Source organism: Camelus dromedarius, chromosome 9 (genome assembly GCF_036321535.1).
Source record: "Camelus dromedarius isolate mCamDro1 chromosome 9, mCamDro1.pat, whole genome shotgun sequence".
Taxonomy (NCBI): domain Eukaryota; kingdom Metazoa; phylum Chordata; class Mammalia; order Artiodactyla; family Camelidae; genus Camelus; species Camelus dromedarius.
Window position 1 is genome coordinate 27,745,878 of NC_087444.1, and position 24,403 is coordinate 27,770,280.

Consider the following 24,403-nt stretch of genomic DNA (forward strand, 5'->3'; position numbering starts at 1 on the left):
TCTTGAGTCTCAGTCTGCTTGTCTAGGAAGTGGAGACAATATCCGTATTCATTGGGATTAAATGAGAGAGTCTATGGGAAAGTGGCTAGCTGGGCACAGAGTAGAGGTGACTAGTTGTAGTATTAGACACAGGGGTTCAGTAGCAGCAAGAGCAGTTGCGGAATTGCTAATAGTGGCACTGGAGTCACCTCCGGGTCTGGCTTGGCTAAAGGAGAACATAGCCTGCAAGGCGTTTGCTCCCGGGTCTGGAACACCCCATATGTACGGCGTGACATTCATCCATGTTCCTGGTGTCACCAGAGCCCAAAGTAAAGCCAGATGTCCCCTGCCCCCGTCTGAACCCCAGGCTGCGGTTCAGTGGGCAGATGGTGCACATAATTCTCCGTAATGATCCCCCTCCGTGGGCTGCCCCGGGACAGTGTGTGATTACTGTGTAAAAAAGGAAACCAGAGGTTAAACCTTGGTGGAATCCGTGTCTGGTTAGATCATTTACGTTCGTAATTACTTTCCATCACCACACTGGAGCGTGTCTGGTTGTTCATAATGGGAACAGTGATTTGCTGTCGGCGTCCACATGGAGAAGGCCGTGTGACTCACACGTCCGGGCCCAGCTCAGGGAATGCGGCGAGGCTGAGTCCTTGCTCGGGCTGATTCAGTTGGCGATGGTGTCCCTCTTCCTGGTAAAGCCACTGACACTCAGAGACGAGAAGGACCATGAACTCCATTGGGAGGTGAAAGATAGATCGGTTCCTCTCCCAGCAAGTCTTAGCCCTGTCAGCAGCAGCGGAAGCTGTCATTTCTCTAGAACCCACGATATGCCGGAGCACTCTGTGTAGTGCGGCACTGTGACCCCGTTCTCACTCTGTCTGGGCGTAATCATCTCCACGTTAAAGATGATGAAATGGAGGGTTATAGGAATGAAGTCAAGCTTGTAAGTGACAGAGCCAGAAATCAAATGCCTTCATGCCTGACTCCCCAGCGCTAGGCTTCCCCAAATGGAACCTGCAGGCTGTTGGAAAGTCTGACTTTCCACGGGCTACTCACAGGCTCTGTACACAGAAGCTCCTCAAGAATGACCACAGTGCTCCCCTCAAAGGACTAGTGTCTGGGTCAGGCCAGTTAGCCCAATCCTATCTGCCAGCTCCCAGCCCCCAACCCAAATATCACATCCATTTGGGAAGGATTGTAAGTTTATGGTGGCCCCTTGCTTTCTGCAAGGAAGTTGACCCCATGAGGAGCAATCCTCAGGAAAACTTAGAGTCAGAATAACTCAGCTTTTTGGGGTTAAATCTCACACTTACTTTTATTTCTGGAAGATTCCAAGATAAAGATAAGAGATTGAAACCATGTATTGGCTCCACCAAAACACAGGCACACATCCCCACTCACTGGAGTGCCATATTGGTTGAAGATTGATGACAGAGGCCAATAAATAAAAGTAGCTACTATTGGCTATCGTGCTTAGCACATAGGACGTATTCAATGAACTATCATAATTATGTTTATTGTCATTCTATAAAAGATGGATGTTAGTTTTCATCTCCTATAGATAACTTCTCACAAGGATTCAGCTTCTAAGCAAGGCTGAACTCCCCAGAGAGTCCCACATGCTACTGTTTTGCACAGAGGGGACATTCCATCATGGCCCATGGGCAGCTCATTCTCGTGGACCAAGTTGATTCTCACTTCTCCCATGGAATCTTGGGAGTAGTGTGTCTTCCAATCCACGGACAAAATCAAGCTCTTGATAATAGGATAGAATACTGGATAAAAGAGATCAGTGTAAAAGCATTTGCATGAGGGGAATTCACAGCTCTCTTGCAATGAAATAAATTCATTTCTGCCTGCAGACTCTGGGGCCGCCGGGGACCATTGTGCCCGGCTGATGCAGGGGTGTTCTCCACCCAGCCATCTGCAGGTGAGTCAGAAGTGCGCTTCCACCGGCAAGTTGTGTGTGTAGGGTCCTGTGGTCCCCTGGAGTTGTGGCAACAGTGCATCAGGAGACACTTGAAGTGGAACAAATGGCTGGCTTGGGTGTGCTGCAGTTGTATCTCCCAGATTTACATCTGCTTTGAATATTTTTAGCTCAACACATATCTTGTCCCTGAAACTGAGCGGGAGCTGTCACAGACAGCTCAAGACAGGGCCCGGCTTGACTTTGTTTTCTATTTTCCAGCAGCCAGAGGCCCACACTTCCGGACTCATTTGAGTGATTACAGCAAAGACGAAGTCGTCGTGGATTTCATCACACGGGAGGCCTGCCACATCTGGTAAGTTGTTTGATATTTATATAGATCAGTCATCAAAAATAATGAACTTCCAGGAAATACATATTGGATCTGCCTCCCAAAGTCTCAGAGAACAAAATGCTTAATGTTAGGGAGGGAACTGAGGGAGTGTTTTGCAAAGTGTTCTCTGTAGAAGCTGAAATCTGGATTACCTTCCATGGAAAGAGGGGTCTGTTATCAAATAACGGATGTATACGAAGGCCCCAGCTTTGAGGTCCCCCAAGTACACCAGCACACAAAAAGTTCTAAAGTCCAGCAGTCATGGAACCTTTGTCTCAGGGTTTTCTGAAAGTTTTGCTCATGGACGCTTTATTTTTTTCAAGGAACACTGTTTCCTGGGATGACTTCTAGGAAACAGTTGGCCAAGGAAATTTGTTGATGCAGAGGCCCAGGAAAACGTTTCTTCTCAATCAAGAGTCCTACTGAATAGATTCTAGTTGGAAATAATTATTTCACACTGGTCAGATTTTCAGAGGAAGAGTTTAGGGGCTGGAGTAAAATCACCTTCAAAGATCCAAGAAAGTCTGGACATTTTGTCATTGCCATTCGTCTTAGACCCCTTAGGCTGCTGTAACAAAAATACCGCCACCTGGGTGACTTCAACAGCAAGGATTTACTTCTCATGGTTTTGGAGGCTGGAAAGTCCAAGATCAAGGGAGCAGCAGATTTGGTAGCTGGTGAGGACCTGCTTGCTATGTCATAGACGGCCGTCTCTTCACCCTGTTCTGACATGGGGGAAGGGGCTAGGGAGCCCTCTGGGGTCTGTTTTATAAGGGCAGTAATCGCATTCATGAAGTTGCCACCCAAATGATCTAACCACTTCCCAAAGGCTCCACCTCCTAACCATCAAAATGGGGAATAAGTTTCAACATAGGAATTTTAGGGGGACACTCATGTTCAGTCTATAACACCATCCAAGTTAATATCTTAGAAACTAAGTCAAAACTCTAGGTAGCAGGCCAACCACGACCTTAATAAAGCCCTAAGCAGGACCTTGATTACTGAGCTGGGCTTTGGCATCATTAGAATCAAGTCTGAGCCCCTCTTCCCTTATAATAGTGGTGTGATCTCAGGCTGCTTTCTACAGCTTCACAATCTTGATCTTTAAAACGAGGACAATATAATAATAATAGCATCTTCCTGCATAAATCTCATGAGGATCAAATGAGACTGCAGATGTACACCCTGGGCCTGAGGTAAGCGTTCGTTTAACGCTGGCTATTAAAACTATATGCTGTTTTTGTTAGTCTCCAGTCCTCCCAGAGTGATGAGCACTGAAACCCCTTAAGTAGTGAAACGATTATTTTATTCCTGGGCAGGGAGGGAGGAGGAGCCAGACTGAGGGGAAGAGGGACCCCAGGATGTAGAGTTGGTGGTCACAGCCCCAGAAAAGGAAGGAGAGCAGGCCAAGGGGCTGGGACTCTTGCTTGATGGAGAACAGAGAGCTGGAAGCAGCCCCGAGGCCTAACAGCCACAGAAGAGAGGAAAGGACTGAGTGCAGCCAAAACAAACTTGTCAGACATTGCCACGAAATGCCACCGAGGTCCCTGTAAAATGCCGGGCACACCTTCAGGGAAAGATAGAAACAACTATGCAATTTGGTTGCTTCATTTTTCTCTTGCATTTCTAGCTTAGATTTTTTTTTTCTCTCTTAATAAAATTTTGCTACCGTCTGGGCCTACAAGTTTGCAAGGATGGGTGGATCTCTCCATTAGTTACATGACATGGGAGCTTGGCACACAAACCTGAAAAAGGAAGTAGTTACCTCCTGCTCAGAATCCACGAAGGCACATGGGGATGGCCCACTGGGTGGGAGTCAGAGCTTGGCTTGTATGCTTCCTAGCATTGACGTGAGCCGCTATCACAGACTCGGTGCCTTCACACAAGAGCTGAAATCGAAGTGTTGGGCAGCCTGGCTCCCTCCACAGGCTCTTGGAAGGAATCCCTCCTTGCCTCTTCCAGCTTCTAGGGCCTGCGGCCACATCACTAGTCTCTGCCTCCATCTTCACGTGGGCTCCTTCTGTGTGTGTGTGTGTGTGTGCCTGTGTCTCTAATAAAGACGAACAGTGTATGTAGGGCCCATCCTTGTCAAGTGTGATCTCATCTCAAGACCCTCAACAAATTACATCTGCCAAGACCCTATTTCCAAATAAGGTCCCCTTCTGGGGTTCCAAGTGGGCATGAATTTGGGGGGGTATAGCCAGTAGTCAACCCACGACAGCTTGGGAGCCTGGGATAGGAGTTACCCAGGGATCTGTGATGGCCCAGAAGATAGGGTTAAATGGAGACTGGTCACCCAGCTAGGTAGAGAAATACTGAAATAATGGGAGGCAGCGAGCTGGTCTTTGTGCTAAGCATTCCCACAGAGGATCTCACAGAAGCCTGGTGAGGAACAGGTGGGGTGAGCACTATTTTCAGCCCTGCTTTGCTGAGGGGGAAGCCAAGGTCCAGCGATGCCGTGGATCTCGGCCACATTCATGGAACTAATTAGTGGTAGACTCAGCTTTGGAGCGCCAGTGCCTCTGACCCCCGTGCGCGGAAGCTCAGTGCAGGGTGACTGTACACCGCAGTTCTCTGGGCCCCATTGCAGCTCACGCAGAGACGAACATGAAGCCAACCCTTGGGTGACTGAGTAAGACAAGGAAGGCCATTCTTACCTGGAAAGCATTTTCTTTACCCTACTCAAAAGCCTTCCTGCCTTTTTTGGTTTTTCCCACCACCTCCAACAAATATTCCTCCTACCACCCCCAGAGGCCTGACACAAAATTTACGTTTTCCAGAACGTTCTTTAATTTGGGATGAGCCCTTGAAAGTCTGTGTGAGTAGCACCATGGCAAAAAAAAAAAAAAAAAAAAAAGCAGGCCAACAAATGAGCTCATATGCTGAGTTTGGGGGCACGCCCTCTGGGCTCCAGGCCTGGGGTGGTCGCTGAGGTGGGAGGCTCGTTCTTCAAGTCCTCTCGTCTCCATGACCTCAGGTGAAAACCAGAGGCTTGGAGAAGAGGATTCCAAAGGCCAGGCCCAGCCCCAGCTCGCTGTGGCGCCCTGCGTCCTCTCACGGCTGTGGGATCTCCAGCTGGAAGCAGCCTGACAGTCTCAACATGAAAACGGACCCTGCAGTCCATCCCGCCCCGCTCGCTGTATGTCTTTCTCCCTGGGGTTCCTTCCTTAGTCTTTGCTTTCCCCTTCCCTGCAGAAATCTCAGAATCCAAAGAAATGATCGCTCAGATAGTGTCTTTCTTTTTAGTAGGAGATGGACCTTCTCTCTGTTTAAGACGATTCCAGGTCACTATCATCATCCCCCAACCTCCACCCCATCCCCCTCTTCTCCTGTCTGGCCCTGACCCAGACCTTGCAAGAAGCAGGAACCAGGGGTGCGTTTGCTGTTTCTGGTCCCCGAGTCTGAGCTCGAGCCCAAGTCTCTGAGCTGCTGGAAGAGGCTGACACCCATCCATTTCTGGGCTGACCTAAATGGACCCCAGTGGCTGGAAAGTGATGCTTCGTGCACAGGCCACATACTGCCTTGTCTCTGGAAGGGACTTTCTATTTTATTTTTACTTGAAAAATGACTCGTAGCCACACCCTCTCACCATCTCCTGAACACCCCTGCTTCTCAGCCCTCAGCAGTTGGTAGATGTCTGCTCTGTGTACAAATTGTCCTCGGCACTCTGTACTAAGTAGAATGATCTAGGGGAGAGAGCATGGCCTGTAAAAAAAAAAAAAAAAAAAAAAAAAAAGAGGTCACAAAGCAGTCACTGGAGTGATAGCACATCTCACCACCTTCCCAGGCTGGGTGCGTCGGCAGGACTGGAGCTGGGTGGGTGGGTCAGTCTGGGAAAGATTTCGTGGATGCCTAAGAGCAGTTATCTCTTGAAATTTGCTTACAAAATGAAACGGGGAAAAGGAAGCAGGTAAAACAGCTTCTTCACAGCCCAGGGTCTGAGTTCTCTCTGCAGTCTTGTGGACTGAGGTGCAAGGGGCCACACGAAGGTGCAACTGGAACTCTCTTTGAGCTAGAGCAGGATGCATTTATTTATTTGTTGTTTTTTTTTAGAACATAATGATTCAGTATTTGTGTATATTGTGAAATATACACCACAACAAGTCTAGGTAACATTCATCACCATACATAGTTAACATTTTTTCCTTGTGAGGAGAACATTTAAGATCTACTTTTAGCAACTTTCAAATAGGCAATACAGTATTGTTAACCATATCCAGCATGCTGTACATTACATCCCCATGACTTATTTATTTTGTAACTGGAAGTTTGTACTTTTTGATGCCGTTCACCCATTTTGTTCACTCCCAACCCCTGCCTCTGATAACTAACCAATCTGTTCTCTGTACCTATGAGCTCAATTTTTTTCTCTTAATTTTAGATTCCACATATAAGTGAGATGATATTATATTTGTCTTTCTCAGTCTGACTTATTTCACTTAGCGTAATGCCTTCCAGGTCCATCCATGTTGTTGCAAGTGGCAAGATTTCATTCTTTTTTATGGCTGAATAATATTCCACTTTCTTTATCCATTGATGAACACTTAGGTTGCTTCCATGTCTTGGCTATTGTAAATAATGCTACAGTAAACATGGGGGTGCATATATCTAATATTTTTGTTTTCCTTGGATAAATACCAGAAGCAGGGTTGCTGGATAATATGGTAGTTTTATTTCAATTTTGTAGACACTTCCATACTGTTTTCCATAGTGGCTGTACCAATTTACATTCCCACCAACAGTTCGCAAGGATTCCCTTCTCTCTAAATCCTTGCCAGCACTTGTTATTTCTTATCTTTTTGATAATAGCCATTTTAACAGGGATGAGGTGAGATCTTATTGTGATTTTGATTTGCATTTCCCTGTTAATTAGTGATATTGAACACCTTTCATGTACCTATTGGCCTTCTGTATATCTTCTTTGAAAAAAATGTTTATTCAGGTCTTTGAGCAGAATGCATTTAGAGAACTCAAAGCACTGCCAGCAACAGAGCCATTGATTCCTACTCTGTCCACTGATGTCCTGATCTCTCTGTTCACAATGTTTATTGAGCATCTAGTATATACCGTTTACCGTGCGCGAGGCTCTGAGGCCATGACATGAGTCAGGGATCCACATGCATTTCTGTAAAGGTCTAGAGAATAAATGTTTTAGCCTTTGTGGGCCAGAGGGTCTCTGTTGCAGCTACTCAAGTCCGCCATTGTAGTGCAAACAAGCTGTAGATGATACGTGAACAAATGGGGGAGGCTGTATTCCAGTAAAGCTTTTCTTCTGAGTACACCTAACGACCTGGGATTTGGATGGGCCATAATTTGCGATCCCTGGAATACATGAGCAAGACAGAGGTCATATTAATTGGGGCCGACCTCCTATTTCCTCACATTATTTGTTGTGCGCCAACAGGGAAAGAGGGAATTAGAAGAGGGGAGGGGACTGATACAGGTTCCCCAGAGAGGAAGCACTTCAGTTTTGACGAATGATCATAGCTCATCAGATTAAGGAGAACACCATTTCAGACACAAAGAACAGCATATATAAGGGTCTAAATGTGTGAAAGAGCGTGACCTCTTCTGGGAGTGAGCAGAAGCTCTGGGGTCACTGGGGAAAATGGTAGAAAAGAAAGAGGTAAAGCAGGCACATTTCTATAACGAGGCTGAGGAAGCCTTGCTTTTGCCAGTTGCATCCAAAAGCACAGAAGAAGCTCACATCCAGGAGCAGAAACCTGTGACTTCTGCTCCCAGGGCAACCGTCTCAGTTTTGATCACGATAATTTAACTCTATTCCAGGCATTAAACTAAGACATTAATCTCTTCTTAAAATTTAATCCATTCAAGAACGCTATGAAGATGGTCTTACCTGACCCATTTCACACATAAGGAAACCAAAACCATACCGACTGCACGATTTGTGAAAATTCACAGAGGTCTTCAGAGGTAGAAGTGGAATTTGAACCCGGGGACTTCAAAGTTCATGCCCTTAAGCACTAGCTCAGCTGTTCTCAAGCCTAAATCAGTAAAATAAAAACTTGGTAGTGGGGGAGGAGGGTGTTCATTAAATGCAAATTGCTAGCCCTGCCCCCAGGGAGTTTTGAATTGCTGGTGGAGGGGGCGCTTGGGCACTTGCATTTTAGCAAACACACCCAGGTGACCTTGCTGTAGGTGGTTCTTGGGAACTACACTCTGCGCAGTAAGTTACACTGCATCCTGGGCGCACATCCCAAGGAAGGTGACCAGCTGTCTCAATCTGCACCCAGAAAGACTCTCATTCTGGGGAACCTAGGGGAGCTGGTTGCCCTACAAACCTCACCCAGATCCACACACATCATTCCCAGCACAGTGCCTAGCAGGTGACAGACTCTTAATAAAATCCTTGTGGAATGAATGAATAAATGAACACAGCCCCCCAGTGGAAGCCCCAGGTTGATTGGCAGGGCTTCCCTGCAGCAAGAGATTTGAGGGGCTCTTCAAGGCCTAACTCAGAGGGACAGCTCCTCCCGCCCCCCTGCGGAGTTAGTCACAGCCCTGGAAAAAGTGATGCCTCATCGTGTTCCCATTTGCGCTGACGTGTTCAGGCGCCGCTCGTCCTTAATGCAAGAAGAAAGGAGAAGGAGGCAGGGGTAAATCTTTTCTGTCATGATGTCTCTTTCTGCCTTTCCACTGCCCTTTCCCCAAACTCTCACCCCTCCCCTTCCCTCTCCACAGAGAGACCTGTCCCCTGAGTGGTGGGGGTGGCAGGAGGGACCCTGGCGTTGGGAGACTTTGCCTGTCCAGGCTCTGCCTCGGATCTGTTGGTGACTCCCTTTGGCAATTCAGTGACCCTCTTAGGACCTGAGAAACAGCACTGTAAAGCTGGGGTGGGGCTGAACCCCTTTCCTGTGTACCTAACAAGGCCGGCCGGAGGTGCTTGCATGTGGGCAGGGCTGGGTAAAAGCAGTGGGGCTCGGATAATAAAATACACAGATATCATTAACACCCGCCGATGTCATTCACCTCCTCAGCGGGGGTCTTGAGGTCCCTGCACGGAGCCAAGGATGGCCCCAGGCATTTGAAATCCCACTAGTTCAGAACTTTTGGTCTGTGAGGGAGACAGGCATGTAACAAATGATGGCATATACGAGGACATAATCATAATCATTACCATCATGACGTAGCCTCCAAAAATTAAGGACTCTGTCAGACCACATAATATGGGGACCTGGCCCAGTCTTGGGGTTGATGGAAGATTTCCCTGAGGAAATAACACTTAAGCTGAGGTCCAAGGGCTGAGCTGGAGTTAGCCAGATGAAGAAAGGGAGGAACGGCATTCTAAGACAAGGGAACAGCACGAGCGAGCACACTTTTACAAGGGGCAGCAAAACTTTCCGACGTGACTTTCTTCTTTTTCTCTTCTCTGTTCCTCCTTCCCCTTTTCTTTTTCTCCTTTCCTCCTTCATCTCCTAATATTCTTCTTGTTTTTCTTCCAATGTGGTGACAATATAGTGGTCTATTTGCTGCTGTTGTTAAAAAGATAGCATCCTGGGGCTAGAGGATGGGCTCCCAGGTCACACAAGGGATGTGTGCTTTCCTTCCAAATTTCCCCCGAGCTAGGCCTCAACATCAAAGTCAGCGTTCAGTGGTGGGAAACAGAATCCGAGACCCTGGGAGATACCTCGTTCTATCCAAGACCACGATTTCTGGTCCTGGCCCTGCACCAGCTCCCAAGCCCTCTGTGGGCTCCAGGTGGGCATTGCAGCCACAGTGCAATCGGCTGCGTTTGCAGATTGTGTAAAGAGTTTGGGAGACATTTCCCCAGGAGTAGAAACAAGCGGTAACTTCTAGGAGAAACAAAACTCTTTTTACATACTTTGCTCTGATTTGTGCTCCATTAAAACAAAGCTTCGGAGTCAGCGTCTGGTGCGAGGCCTCGGACTCGAAATGTATTGTTTCCACGAAGACGTTTCCATTGTTAATCTAGGGGCGCCATGGATCTGATGCCCAGGGTCTTGGAGTACAGGTTTTGCAACTATTTATTTACCAAGAGGGAAACAGAACACTGGTTCCATTTACTCCTCTTAAATTTATTGTCAGTCCTTCTGTGTGGTGTAAAATTTTTACTCATCTTCAACAGCTCTCAGAAATAAGCATTCCAAATATATTCGCCTGCTGTACAAAGATGTGCTGACGCCACTCCTCGCAATTTTGCAAGAGAGGATGGGAAAGCGTAGATCTAAGTGGTGGGAAACGAATCTTGGGAAGAAAACAAAAATCCGGGGCCTTTGTGAAGCTTAGAAAATCTCAGGAATTGCAGAGGTGCCCCCTGGCATGGACGGCTGAAAAGAGCCTAGGTTAATGACTGGGGCAGATGCCCAGGGAAGGGGAAGAAGGGTTTCCCAGGACTATGACCACAGTGAAAAGTTAAAGGACACCAGGGTGGTCAGAACCAGGGGTCAACCAATGGGCCCACCAGGTCTCCCATCCCCATCGCTACCTGGCAATTCACACCCTTCTCGCTCTTCTGCCAAAATAAAGGGAAATGGCTTGAAATCAGCTGGAGAGTTAGAGTCCTGTCAACTCATGCCATCTGGAAGTCCCCAGACCTTTCTGCCCAGGGGAAAGTCTTCCTGAAAACAAACAGGAAATGGAGCAGGGGTTCCCAACCATCTCACCCCCTCCCACAGCTGAAGGTGTGCTGGAGCTGGTGGCCCCTGCTTTTGGGAGCCGACTGAGCACATCTTCCCGCTTCAGCGTTCTGAAACCCCTTACTAGGGCGCAGCGTGAAATTGGCCGTGGTGGGAGAATTTGCACCAGGAAAATTGGCGATCGCTACAAATCAGGACATCAGTTTTTTTTCAGAGCATCAATTTACCAGCCCAGGGATGCCCAATAGCCACACTGTCATTCATTCTCTGTCTTCAGGTGGCAAATCTGTTCATTCATTCATTGAACCCATGTTTATTGAGCCCTGATTATGTGCCAGCTCTCTGGACTGGGAGTGGAGAAGTGGGAAATCCAGTCCTCCGTTCATTGGTATGAAAACTGCTGAGAGAAGTGAGTTGACTGGCCCAGGAACACTGAGTGCCAGCCCTGTGCCAGGCCCTGGGGATGCAAGGTGGAAAAGATAGATGAGGTCCCTGCCCTCAGGGAGTTGACATTCCCTCCATTCTAAAATCTGCACATGCTATGAAATTATGCACTCATTTTCCATTTTTATAAATGACTTAAAAGCATGTAAAACTGCCCATCAGAGAGCTTCAGTGAGTTGAAAGAAGCTAGGTGGTCACAAGAAACTAATGTCCTCAAAAGCGAAGATGTTTTATATGACATTGGCGGGTGGAGATGTCTCGTGGCAAGTTTGATTTCCATTCAGAGGATGGATTTTCAAAAAGCAGCAGAGACAAACCCCTGGAGTAGGAATTTCAGTTTCCATTTTATACATGAGACGTCTAAAGAGATGAACTGGCCCAGGCAAAGTTACTCCATTAGGAAACAGGGTAAGAATAGCACTGGATGTCAGAGACCCCCCAGATGGAACTGTGGGTGCTTTGTAAGGAGGAAGGTGCCTGACAAATGCCAGCACAAATTGCCCTCATTATTAGTTGTAGCGTTATTACGTTTAAACATAGGAGGGTCTGACCTTACAGCACCACACGCGATCCTGGCCTTTCCTTTCTAGGAGAAAGAGCCTGTGTTAACGTTTTAGGGGTCGTGCCCCCACATCAGCCCTCCGGGAGTAGTCTGCTGGGGTGGAGGGACCGGGAGAGGGGAGAAGGTGTTAGCAGAGCCAGGATTTTCGGTGAGCGCGCATGCTCCGTAGTGCCTGAGCTGATAAGCTGAAGATCTCATTGGCTCCCCTGACCCGGCCATCAGGCTTTAGCCACATCGGAGCCATCACGAGACCCCGAACCAGAGATGAGCAACAGCTGCTGGAAACCGAGGCTTTCTCCCCACCATCCACACAGTAAACCACTCTTCCCAGCAAAACAAAATGTTCCTGTTCATAATTATTTATTTTTTTTAAAAGAAAGTCATGCAAGGCATTAGAGTGGTGCTGAAGCTGGTTGTATTCAGCAACTCTAAAAATGATAACAAATGTTTTTATTTTATTTCATTCTCTTTTCCAAACCATATGGACTCGCCAGCTCAACGCATCACTGCTTGTTTATTCTAGAACAGCTGTCGGCACCCTGATAATGCTATGGGACCGCTCAAGTGCAGACGGCCAAACCACAGTATATGGAAATCATCTCACAAATGGAAAGAAAAAAAATAATAAAACCCTCCCTTCATGTCAGATTCCAACCGTGAACTTCTGCAAGGAAGGGGGTCGGGGAAGGGGTGTGGAATCCTATAAATAGTCTTAGAACCCAGTATTGTTTTAACCAGGCTAACGTGTGACTCGTCTGGTTAATCACAGCTCGTACTTGACCTTTACAAAGGTACAATTTATGTTTTGTTGCCAAGTGCAACTTGCTGTTTTCTCCTTTTAATTACTGAACGATGATTCAGAAGTCAGCCGCAAGCGCACAGTTTGGAAACTTGATTCCCTATAAGTTTTAGGCACTTTTTATGTATTTATTTGTTTTGACCATGAAAAAAATAGCTACTCATGACAGGGATAACCAGCCAAAGACACGCATCTCGGCCTGCTGTCCTAGAATCACCCGAAACTTTTATTAGAGTCAGTTGACCTCGTCCAGCCCCTTCATCCTACGTAGGTACAAGTAAGCAGAGGATCTACCACTAAGAAGAGTCCCCTGGTCGGGAGGAGGCAGGCTCTGGGAGAGTAGACTGTCACACTTGGAGTTGGCCTCTGTGGAGCAAAATTCTACCTGCTAGAACTTCCTTTATTGTCTGTGTATTATACCAGACAGCTGGGGAAAGGGCCAAGCAAGAAGAGGAAGACAAGTCCCAGGTGAAGCCTTGCTCAGCACGAGGCCGGAGCACCATCTCATTGAGTCCCCACCGGACCTCAGTGAAGTGGGTGACGTTATCCTCATTGTTTCAGATGCAGGAACAGAGGCTCAGTGTGGGGAAGCAACTTGGTCAAGGTTGCTGTGGGTTGGGTTGTGTTCCCCAAAGACATGTGGAAGCTCTAACCTCTGGGTACCTGGGAATGTGTCCGTATTTGGGGAAAGCTCTTTGCAGATGTCATTAAGATGCATATTCAGTTAAGGTTAGGTGGGGCAGAGCGGGCTCTGAATCTAATATGACTGGTGTCCTTGTAAGAAAATGGGAGGGGACACAGAGATAGACACACACAGAGACAGATGTCATGTGAAGATACAGATGCGGACAGAAAGGGGATGATGTAAAGAAGCACAGGGTCGCCATGTGACAGTGGAGGGAGAGACTGTCAGGAAAGCCCCGGGTGCCTTGCTGGCAGCAGTGGACGCTCAGAGGAAGGCATGGAACAAATTCTCCCCAGAGCCTTCGGAGAGAGCAGGGCCCGGCCCCCGGGCCACACCTTGGTTTCAGACTCCTGCCTCCAGAACTGTGAGAGAAGACATTTCTGCTGTTTTAAGTCACTTAGTTTGTGGTCATTGGTTTTTGCAGCCTTGGGGGACTCATCCAAGGGTTGATATGGTTTGGACACTTTACAATGGCTGGATATCCTTTACCTCAAGTGATAAAGAGAACCACTCTCTGTGCATTTCAAGAAGAATTCCGAAGAGAAATGGGAAACACATGACAGGAAATTGAAGGATTGGGGAACTCCCTCCGTGCCACAGATTGTACAAGGTGCCGAGGCTTCAGAGATGAGTCAGCCACGGTCTCTGTCTTGGAGAGCAGTGATCCAGTGATGCGGGCATCATTATCCCCGACGCATGGATGTGGTCCCTAAGAATGGAGACGGAGTCACACAGGAGATAGCGGGAGCTTGGATGCCACACCCCAGCGCAGGCTGGAGCTGGAAACATCTTCTTAGAATAGGGGTGTTCAAAGCAGTGCTTGGGGGCTATGTGGGATTAGATCAGGTACCGAGAAGGGGTGGCAATTGGAGGACAACTCCAAGGAGGGATCTCTGGCAGTGATGTCCACACTAGGGAGGTCGGTCGAGGGGCACTAAGGGGAAAGGCTCACCGGTGCTGAGCCATCTGTTGGCAAGAAGACCTGGGATGGCAGAATGATCAGTTTCATGGGGCTCAGTATTCTGCTGCAGGCTTTGCAGAGAGGACAGGCAGACAGACAGGATCCCCAGGCTGCTTCTGAATGATTAATCGAGAAGGAGAGGTGCTTGAGAGCCAGCTGCTGTGTCCAGACTCATCCCTGGGCCATGGCTTGGCTTTCTCAGATTAGTTTATTTCTCTGGAACCGGTCAAGCCAGTTCAGGGGCTGGGGATCTATCGTAATTTAGCCAAACCTGTGGGCTTCTGAGCCTGGATGTGTCTATTTGCCCTTCTCTCCAGGGACATGACATCATCTCAGCACAGACACTGAGATAATGTGCCCCATCACCTCATTTGGCAAGAAAAATCCTACCAGGGAGAACCCCCCACCTGACTCTGGGGGCCTCTGGGTAGTGGCTTTAGGAGTGAAAAGCCATTTTGCTCACATGGCAAGTTCTCTGAGGCTCTGCGAAGTCTTAACATTCCCTTAGCAAATTAGCAAATAAAGTTGATTCCTCACTCCAGTTCTGATTTCTTCCTGGGTGTCAGGCTTCACACCAGGCAGTGTGAACACTTACAACGCCATGTTCATCAAGATGTTGATTTAGCGTCTATTTTTGTCCTTTTATTGAGTGTCCATTTATGCCAGGCACTACGTTAGCCTTTTACAGCATTTTGAACATCGATACATTATCTCATGTCATCCTAACAGCATTGAGTGTAATGATCCCTATTTAATAGATGAGGAAACTGAGGCTCAGAAAAGTTAAGGAACAGGTACAGGTGAACCTACTGGCAAGTGACAGCACAGGCCTCCAGCCCTGTATTTTGACCCACTACGTTACTGTTCTAAAAGGTCCAAAGGTGAGTAATGTTCTTTATTTTCTGTCCATTAAAGAACAAGTTCATGGTCTGCCCATTTATTGCCTTAGAAGGGGAGAACCTCCTCTCAAAACCTCATGCTCCTCTGAACCCTAGTGGCTTACAGATTCTTCCAGGAATTTTCCTATTGCCAAACACACAACACACTTACACACACACACACACACACACACACACACACATAACTAAACCCATAGCAACATCCTCACCCTTGGGAAGGGTCCCAGAAACAGCATGAAATCAAGGTTGCCAATCTTTTAAACCCTCAGTTTAAGAAAAAAATCTACACAGTGTGTTTCAGGTCATGAGGTTTCAGGTCTCTCTCACTCTAGGTAGTCACTGCTTTGCTGAAAAGTTGCCCGTAATTAATTATTGGTAAATCCAATGTGATTTAAAGTTCACTAGCGGAACGTCTCTTGAAACTAGTTCTGCAGCATCTTGGATAATAAGATGAATAGTCCTCTTGTAATCTGTCCATTTACAAACTGTGACTTTTTAAAAACCATTAATTGTGGAAAAGTTGTGAACCTCATCTGCTAAAGGGTTGACAGTTTCTTCCTTCCTTCCCCTCCTCAGAAGCACTTCTGAGTTAAGGTTCATCAACCCCAACACATTAGGGGATAGAAAGCTTCTAAATTTCTCTTGGGCATTTAACATAAACTCTTTGAAAGAAGTCACTTCCCATTAAGTATATGCATTCCAAATCTTTGCGTTTCCATTTTATTATCTGAGAAATACTGGATTAAATATTCTTTTCATTAGCTTCTGTTTCTGACAGTCACAGGCTCTCATGTCTCCCAGGCTCTTTAAGACGGACTTTGTGGATATAGGAGTTGAGCACTAAGTTAGAAATGATGAAGGGTCCCTTTCCCCCCACACACCCAAATGATGAATTCTAACTGGGAAAGAGTAATAAAAATAAGCAGAGCACTAAAGCCAGCTGGTTTGGAAGCTGTCTATTACACAGATCAGTGCACCAAGCTGTGTGTAATTCACTTGTTAGAGTCCTCACTGAGACGAGCGAGGAACCCGTGGAAACAGCAGCCACGAAGAGCATCCTCTTCCTCCAGCTCCCATCACCCTGACTCCAGATGGAGGCTGCAAGCTGGGGGAGCTGTCCCTGGGAGCAGGAAGGAGTGAGCTTTCCAAAGGCAGACCAGACCATGCCCAGGGGGATGTTGGCTTACAAGCTGGCTACCCTGACAACTGACTCCCCAGCTGCTGTTAACTTGCCACCAGGAAGCCAGCACTAGACAAAGCACATGAAGAGTTCGATTTGGCTAGGATTGCTGAATGGGAACCCAAAGGCCGATCCAAAACAGCAAAACCTTGAGCTTTATTTAGTTCTTTACCTCCACCCCATCTTTCTGGTCTTTGTCTTCTCTGAAAGAGCTAAAAATTCATGGTTAAACGCATAACTCTATGCTTTACTGCGCTTCCTTTACAAAAGTTCTGGAACTCTCTAGGCCTCCCTTTTCTTATCTTTAAAGAGAGCATAAGATTGCTATGAGGGTTAAGTAAATACACATTTAGCACTATCCCTGGTCCACAGAAAGCACACAGTACTTTGAATACTCTTGTTTCTATTGTAGTAGTGGTGATGGTGGTAGTGATGGTGATGGTGCTGATGGTGGTGGTGCTGGTGGTGCTGATGGTGGTGGTGCTGGTGGTAATGATGGTGGTGGTGATGGTGGTGGTGATGGTGGTGGTGATGGTACTGATGGTGGTGGTGGTGACGGTAGTGCTGACGGTTGTGGTGGTGGTGATAATGATGGTGATTATGGTAGTGATCTTGATCTTGATGGTGATGGTGATGATGATGGTGATAGTGAAGATGGTGGTGGTGGTGGTGATGGTTGTAGAAGTTGTTACTGTGATATCCTTGGAACTAAGACATATTCTCATTCACTCTCCTTGATTCAGTATCTACTTTCCCATGAGCCTCTAGATCCACTCAACCTCTAACCATCATTCTTCTATTGATGTGCCCATATGTAAGTCTCTCTTGCCATTTCCTCTTCTCTCTATTCTTCTTTACAAACAGAATTATCCAACACCAGGGCCATTCCACCTGTCCCCACTGAATCCAAACACTCTATCAGTGGTCCTCTATCTCTGCCAGGTACCTCTATTTTCTCTTCTTCTCCTTTTCCTCTTTTAGAGTCATGATGGCTCTTTTCATTTATTATCAGTTCATGCCAAGGCCATTGACTCCTAGGAGACAGCTAGTGTGAGAGAGGTCACCCTAGCTACTCCCTCATGGTTTCGCAAGATCCATCATGACCCAGCTCTCACTAGTATGGGCCACCTGCACGATGACCCACAGTGTCATCAGCATTTTCCATTCCTGCAGGGTCTCTAGCCCAACTAGAATGGAAACAAGCACTCCTTGCTGGTGCCAGGTTGGATCTCTTTGGTTCCTATTGCATTGTTAAGCTCTCCATGAATATGGAACCCAGGCTGAGAACACTTCCCTTAATAGGCTGAGGGAGCAGCCAGTGGTATTTAGGACCACATAGTATTTGAAAGCACAAGCTTTGAGGTTGGAAAGGCCTGGAGTTACATCCCAATCCTGACACTATTGGATGAACTTGATCTTGATGGGTTATTAAACTCTGTATCAGTTGCCTCATCTGTGCAGTGGAGATACTAGAACCCACCTCTCAGGATCAGTAGAAGATTAGATGAGACAGTATTTTAAAATGCTGAGGTCAACACCTAGCATATAACAAATTTTCAGAAACTATTGCCTAAAGTTATTTCTCCTTGCCTTAAACATATCAAGTATAATCCAGCCATAACCTTATTAAGAGTCATTCCTCTTGTCCAACTTTACAAAGATTCTGAAGACCAAGGTGACTTCAGATGACAGTCCTAGGAGTGGAGGCCCCAGTGAAGAAGCTGAGAGCTCTCAAATAAGCAGAGGTACAGGGAAAGGTACAGTACAAGGAGAGGAGAGATAGAAAAATAAAAAAATTAGGCCCCACTTAAATTACCTTTACCCAGCATTAATCACCACAAATGCAGGAGGAGGTCTATTTTTATACCAACATTAGAGGTCAAAGCCAGTGGAGATTTGGAATTCTTTTTTCTCCTTCTCAAATTACTCAGAACTCAAAGTGGAAAAGATGACCTGTTGGTTTGCTGACTGGAGACTTTAGGCAAAGTCATAAGGCACTGACTTTCCTTTCCCTGGAATGGAGTAAGGTGATGCTTTGTGAGCCACCTGGCTAATTTCATTGGTGTTGACAGTTGATCCTAATAATGTGGTCAGCAGTGTAGAAAGGGGCTCCTCTACGATCTACTCTGGCTCCTAACTTTTCCATACATGCTGTCTCCGTTGATCAGATATAATCAAATAATGGCTGAAATTCTGCTTCTCCATGGGCCCTATAGGCCATTTCTTTATGACATGACCAAATTGGCCATAGCGCATTCAATTTGTTTTAATGGCCAACACAGAAGCAATTAAGCGGATTGACTGTGCAGCGATCCAAATTGTCCATTAAGAAGGTGGCCGGAACAACTGGACCAAAGGCATGTATCCCCCCTACTGCCATCCACTTATTTCGGGTTGTCTAGACTTGGCTGCGCCTTTAATTTTCTTAAAACCCCAGTTAACTAGTTCTGTTTAATGTTGACGCTACAGTTCTTTAGAATGAAGCAAAGCAGGTTTAGAAAATAAAGAGGGATTTTTAGGATGATCCTGAACTTTCTGATCCGAGTGAGGTAATAGGAAGTAAGCACCTTATTCGAGTTCTGAAGATTTACAAGGATATGAGAAATTAAATGCATCAGTGCAGATTGCTACTAATACCCATTTTATGAGGAGGAATTTATCTTCCCACATTAGCAGCCCCCAAGGTTATGATCTGTCTCTGTAATACGTCCCTGCATTTGAACAATTGACAATTGACTTCATCTGTTCCTACTTTGCTAATTCAATCTGCAAAGGAAAACCACTCTTTGCCAGAATTTTAAAGATGAAAAACGCACCCACTATGTTATTGAACACAGTTGATCTTGGAGCACGTGTGTGTTTAGATATATGCATCGGATTCCTTTGTACAAATACCAGAGACACTTATGAATAGGAAGGCTTATCTGGTAGGGAGGAATAGAACGTGTCTGCTAAGATGCGCTCACGGAGAAGTTCAGCAGTAGAGGACTAGTCATTGCCAGCAGAAAGAAGCAAAGATGATTAGAATCAACCTAATCTCTCTCAACTTTGATGTTGAGTGTGTTTAATTTTCCTGTTTCAACTGGCACTTTTCCTTTATATATTTGTCATCAACAGTCATTGGGTCCAATAGAGAGAGAGAGAGAGCATTTAAAGAGAGTAACCAACAATGAAGAAGTACATCTCAGTTTCTTTCCAAACAATACATTTCTCCCACCATTTGCTAAAATGAATAGTGTCTTAAATGGATATTGTGTTTGGGGGGGCTTTCAAAGCACATGTTCACTCTAGTCTCCTTTTGAATTAATGGGGGCTCCTTCTAAGTCAGGCTTGGTCATCTCCATTTAACTGATGAGGGATGCCCAGAAAAACGAGTGACTAACCAAAGTTATGGCTATTGGTGGCCAACAGAAGAACCAGAGCTGCTGCTGACTTGGAGCCTGGAGTTCACTCGCAAGATAGACCTGGGTTCCCTGGTTGGGAAATAGTATCTGATTGATAGTCAGAAGTGACCTGTAGTCACACTGACTGTCTGCACCCAAGAATCTCCATCTTGGAGGAGGACAGGTCATCTTGGCCACTGCATCCCCAATGTCTCAAGTCCCCAAGCAATTTTCTTAGAGGCAGCTGGTGTTGAGGTTAAAAGTGAAGTATCTGAATGTGAATCCAGTCTGCACCATTGACGAGCCAGATCCCAGCTCCTTGTTATCCCTTACCTATAAACTAAGGATAGTACCCACCTCACGGTGGTACCTACCTCAGTTCTCTCTCCTGACTGGGTTTGTGAGTTCTCTCCTGTTTACCACTACAGTACTGATTAGACCACGATGAATACCCAGCACTCAGTAAATATTTGTTGAATGAATACATGAGAAATAGGCAAGATCAAATATCAAGTGACTGGTACATAGTCATAAACACTCAACATATGTTCTTTGCCGATAATAATAGTGTTAGTAATGGATTATATCAGAAAGATAGAGACCTAGTTTCTGCATTTCTAAAATAGGCTAAAAGATGCTGCTGTCTTAGGGATAGTAGATATTTTAGAAAATTCTGTGCAGAATGCCTGGCATGGCATTTACTCTTAGCATTGCTGTATTATTGTTTTTATCATCATCATCATCATCATCATTATTTAGAAGCTCTGGGATCCCTCCATGACTTTGTACAGCAGCAGGAAATGGAAAAGGTTATTAGCATTCTCAGGTGCTCACCATATGCCAGAAGTTTTACCTCCAACACAAAAACTAGCCTAGGTAGAAAATATTTATGTTCCTGTTCTGTAGGTTATGGAGACTGAAGCTTAGACCTACACAAGGTCATGGCTGTTGGACTTGGGTACCATTCTTGCTCTTCCCTAAAGTCTTTGGTATTTTTAGGCTCCTGTGTCCCCTAATGAGTTGCTCTTGTCCCTCACCACATTGAGGCACAATGTTCTCAGGCACGGATGAGAGAGGGAACTCAGAGGGAAGGATCATGTAAGGATAATTCTGGTTGCTCCCCCATTGGTCTGAGGAAAGGGCAAGGACTCTTATCAACACCCAGCATATCGCAGGGACTCAGTATCTCTCGAATGGGCAGATGAGCCCCTCCTCAGACAGAGATAGGGTCAGAGGGACAGTGTTCTCAAGGCCACCTGCTTGGAGCCCAAGCAAAATCCAAGAGGCTCCATAAGAAACTTGACAACAGTGATCTTTGTCATGAAGTCATTACTCTCAACACTTTGAGGACATATCTCCTATTTTTTCTCAATTTAGAGAGAAACTTTAGTTTTATGGCCCTAGGTTAATACTTTCCCTTCTACCTTTCCACCCAGCTCCCCCACGGTCCATTCTCCAGACTCCCAGTGAACCCGTCTACTGTCCCTGGCACATTTCATAATACCTGTGAAACATGAACCACCTTATTACCAACCCTTCTCTTTCCTTCTGGTAGCACAATTAGCCAGAATGATGAAGCTCTTTAAAATGAAAGAAAACACTAAAAAAATATAGATTTTCTACAGAGCCATAATATTAAATGTATCGTTCCAAACTGAAAAGGGGGCTAATTTAGGAGGGACCCATAAATCTCAAACTAGCTGCGTGCAGTGACTTTTCTTTTTAAAAAAGCGTAACAAAAAATTATATATCTGGAAGCTTGTCTATCATTAAATTACTCAGTTTGGATTCCCACTAATAAAATATAAGGACTTGTTACTATATTAGGCAAGTCACTCCCATTATTAATTTGTTAGATAAATGGCTTCTGTATCACGGAACTTTAAATGAAATGGAATTCACTAATCCTAATTGCTTTGCCTTCTACCGGAATTTTTTCCCATTACTTCAGCATGTTTCTTTCCCCCTCTTTTCCACTTGAAGAGAGGAGCCTTCTTCAACTTAAAGCCTTAGGGTATACTTCGTGGGTTTATTAATTATCAGGTATTCATTCAGAAGGGTTAATTAAGCGATAACTTTCTGTTGACTGCGGTATACAGAGAATAAAAGGCTTGACTTCGCCTGCTGATTAAGCCCCTAGTCACCGGGCCTTCATTTTCCTCCCTGTGGTTGGGGGAAATAAAAATCTTTGACCAGTTCTGGTCTTGAATTACAAGGCCACTAAGGAGGCCAGTTAAAAACCAGTTTATATTTACAACTCAAGGCACCTTGAAATGATCCCAAAAGTGGAGAAGAGACTCCTACCTCTTGGGGGAAATTTTGTTCCCAGAGTCTTCTCTAATAATCACTAGTCTTTCTTTTCAACCCAAAGCTTAGCGTCTGCATCCTTCCTCCTGTCAGCCAGCTGCTCAAGATGCCTTTCTTTGACAATGGCTTCAAAAAGTCTGTGGCATGCTTTTGAGCAGCTGAAGGTCAAGGATGGTTTCCTCCTCCTTCTCTTGGGAGTTTGGTGGAATTAAAACAAGTCACTGTGATAACTCCACAAACCAGGCAGGAGTGGTGGTCATCTGGATTTTTTGGTGACCATTTTCATTTCAGGGTGTATCTATTAGGTTCACACTCAGAGGTCAGGGTCCCAAAAGCAAAGTGGGGCTAGAAGCATGCATGCCATACGTGCAGGGGCGGTGGGTTCCTTGAAGCTTGACCAAACAGCTCATCAATCTAGAAAAGAAAGAGATGAGTGAGTGTCTTCTAACAAGGCTCCATCCATCCAGATTTTGAGAGGGAAGAAAACAAGGCAATTTTCCTGCCAGGGTCTTATAATATTCTAGAACATTCCTGTGGCAAAAGATGAGAAGGAAAGCTCACAAAAAACCCACTCAATAGAATCTCCTAATGCTCTAGCTAACCCTACCTGAAAATTAGGTGGCAGCAGAAAAGATGGGAAACTGCACATCTGGGTTGGCCCCTCCACCCCTTCTCCTGCTCCTCTATCTTCCAGAATAATTCAAACCAGATGAGATGTTACCTGGGAAGACACATAGCATATAGTGTAGTGGTCACAAAATGGATTTAGCATGATTTGCATGTGGATTTGAGTCCTGGCTCTGCCATTTATTAGCTGAGTGACCAGGGGCAAGTTATTAAGCTCTCTGAGACCCATACACATAATGATCTCATTCTTTCCACATTCTATTTTATGACATGGGTATTTCTCCATATCATGGATAAGGAAAAGGAGAAATGCAGAGGTTAAATAAATTACCCAAGGCCACAGAGCTGCCTCAAATGTTGATATGAAATAGAATAAGATGTATATAAAATTTTTGGTATATCACTGGTCCTACTAAGTACCTGATGAATGTCGGTGATTACCATCATGACTACATCATCCATGCCAACTCAGCCAGCCTCTCCTTAGCTAAATACTCTCGACTTCTAAAAGACATAGACCTCAACATGATGATAATACCTTTGTTTTTTAGACGTTAGAAATCAATCTATTAAGTTTTTCTTGCATGGAATTCTGACCTCCCAACACACACACACACAAACACACACACACACACACTCACACATATGCATTCATACAAATAAGCTTGCTCATAAGTCTTTGCATTTTATAAAGCTTACAGAGTATCAAAGTCATATAGAGAATCCATCCTCTGTATGTTGAGATATACACACATAGGACCACATAAAAAACACTGCCATATACACCCTCGAGAAAAGACATCATCACACTCACACTGGACAACAAAAATGTGCCATAGTGACTCTCTTCCCAAGAGGACTGTATGGAAAGGAGGGGACAAGAGTAACTGTATGATGAACTGTACTGTGAAGAAACCTGACAAACATGACTTCAGCCAGGTCGTCAAGGTCAACATCAATAGTGATAAATCATGTGACGGTATGTACCTCTGGTGCAATATGATGTGACGAAAGTGGCACTTTTCCTCTATGGCCATCCTCAGCCAAATCCATAATGCCAGCAAAATCGTGAGAAAAACACCAGACAAATGCCAACTGAGGAACATTCTACAAAATACCTGACCAGCAGTGCTCAGAACTGTCAAAGGTCATCAAAACCAAGGAAAATCTAAGAAATTGTCACAGCCAAGAAGAGTCTAAAGAGACATGATGATTAAGTGTAATGTGGGAACCCAGATGGAATCCTGGGAAAGAATGAGAGAAAGAAAGAAACAAAGAAACAAACGGACGGAAGGAAGAGGAAGGAAGGAAAAACTATTAGGTAAAAACTAAGGAAATCCAAATAAATTATGGACTTGAGTTAATAATAATATATGATATTGGTTCATTGATTGTAACAAATGTGTTACCCTAGTGTATGACATTAATAATAAAGGAAACTGCACGCAGGGGGCCTGGGGAGGATAATTTGGGAAGTCTGTACTATCTGCTCAGTTTTTCTGTGAATCTAAAACTGTTCTTAAAGTCTTTTAATACAGATTATAGACATAAATTGAAAATAAATTTTTAAATGCACATAACAAACAAAGGCGTGCCTTACTGACTACATGGCAAGTTCCCACTCTGTACTGAGGTTCAGGGGGGACCACA

The 24,403-nt window shown here is 45.4% G+C and overlaps 1 long non-coding RNA gene across 1 annotated transcript in view; it reads left to right on the forward strand.

Moving 5' to 3' along the window:
• The window catches only part of LOC116154815 (uncharacterized), a 584,547-nt gene extending 580,587 nt beyond the window's left edge, over nucleotides 1-3,960 (forward strand). Inside the window, exons 8-9 of the long non-coding RNA XR_010382264.1 lie at nucleotides 2,177-2,270; nucleotides 2,612-3,960. This is a non-coding gene — a long non-coding RNA (uncharacterized LOC116154815). The remainder of the gene's footprint in view (nucleotides 1-2,176; nucleotides 2,271-2,611) is intronic.
• The last annotated feature ends 20,443 nt before the right edge of the window (nucleotides 3,961-24,403 follow it).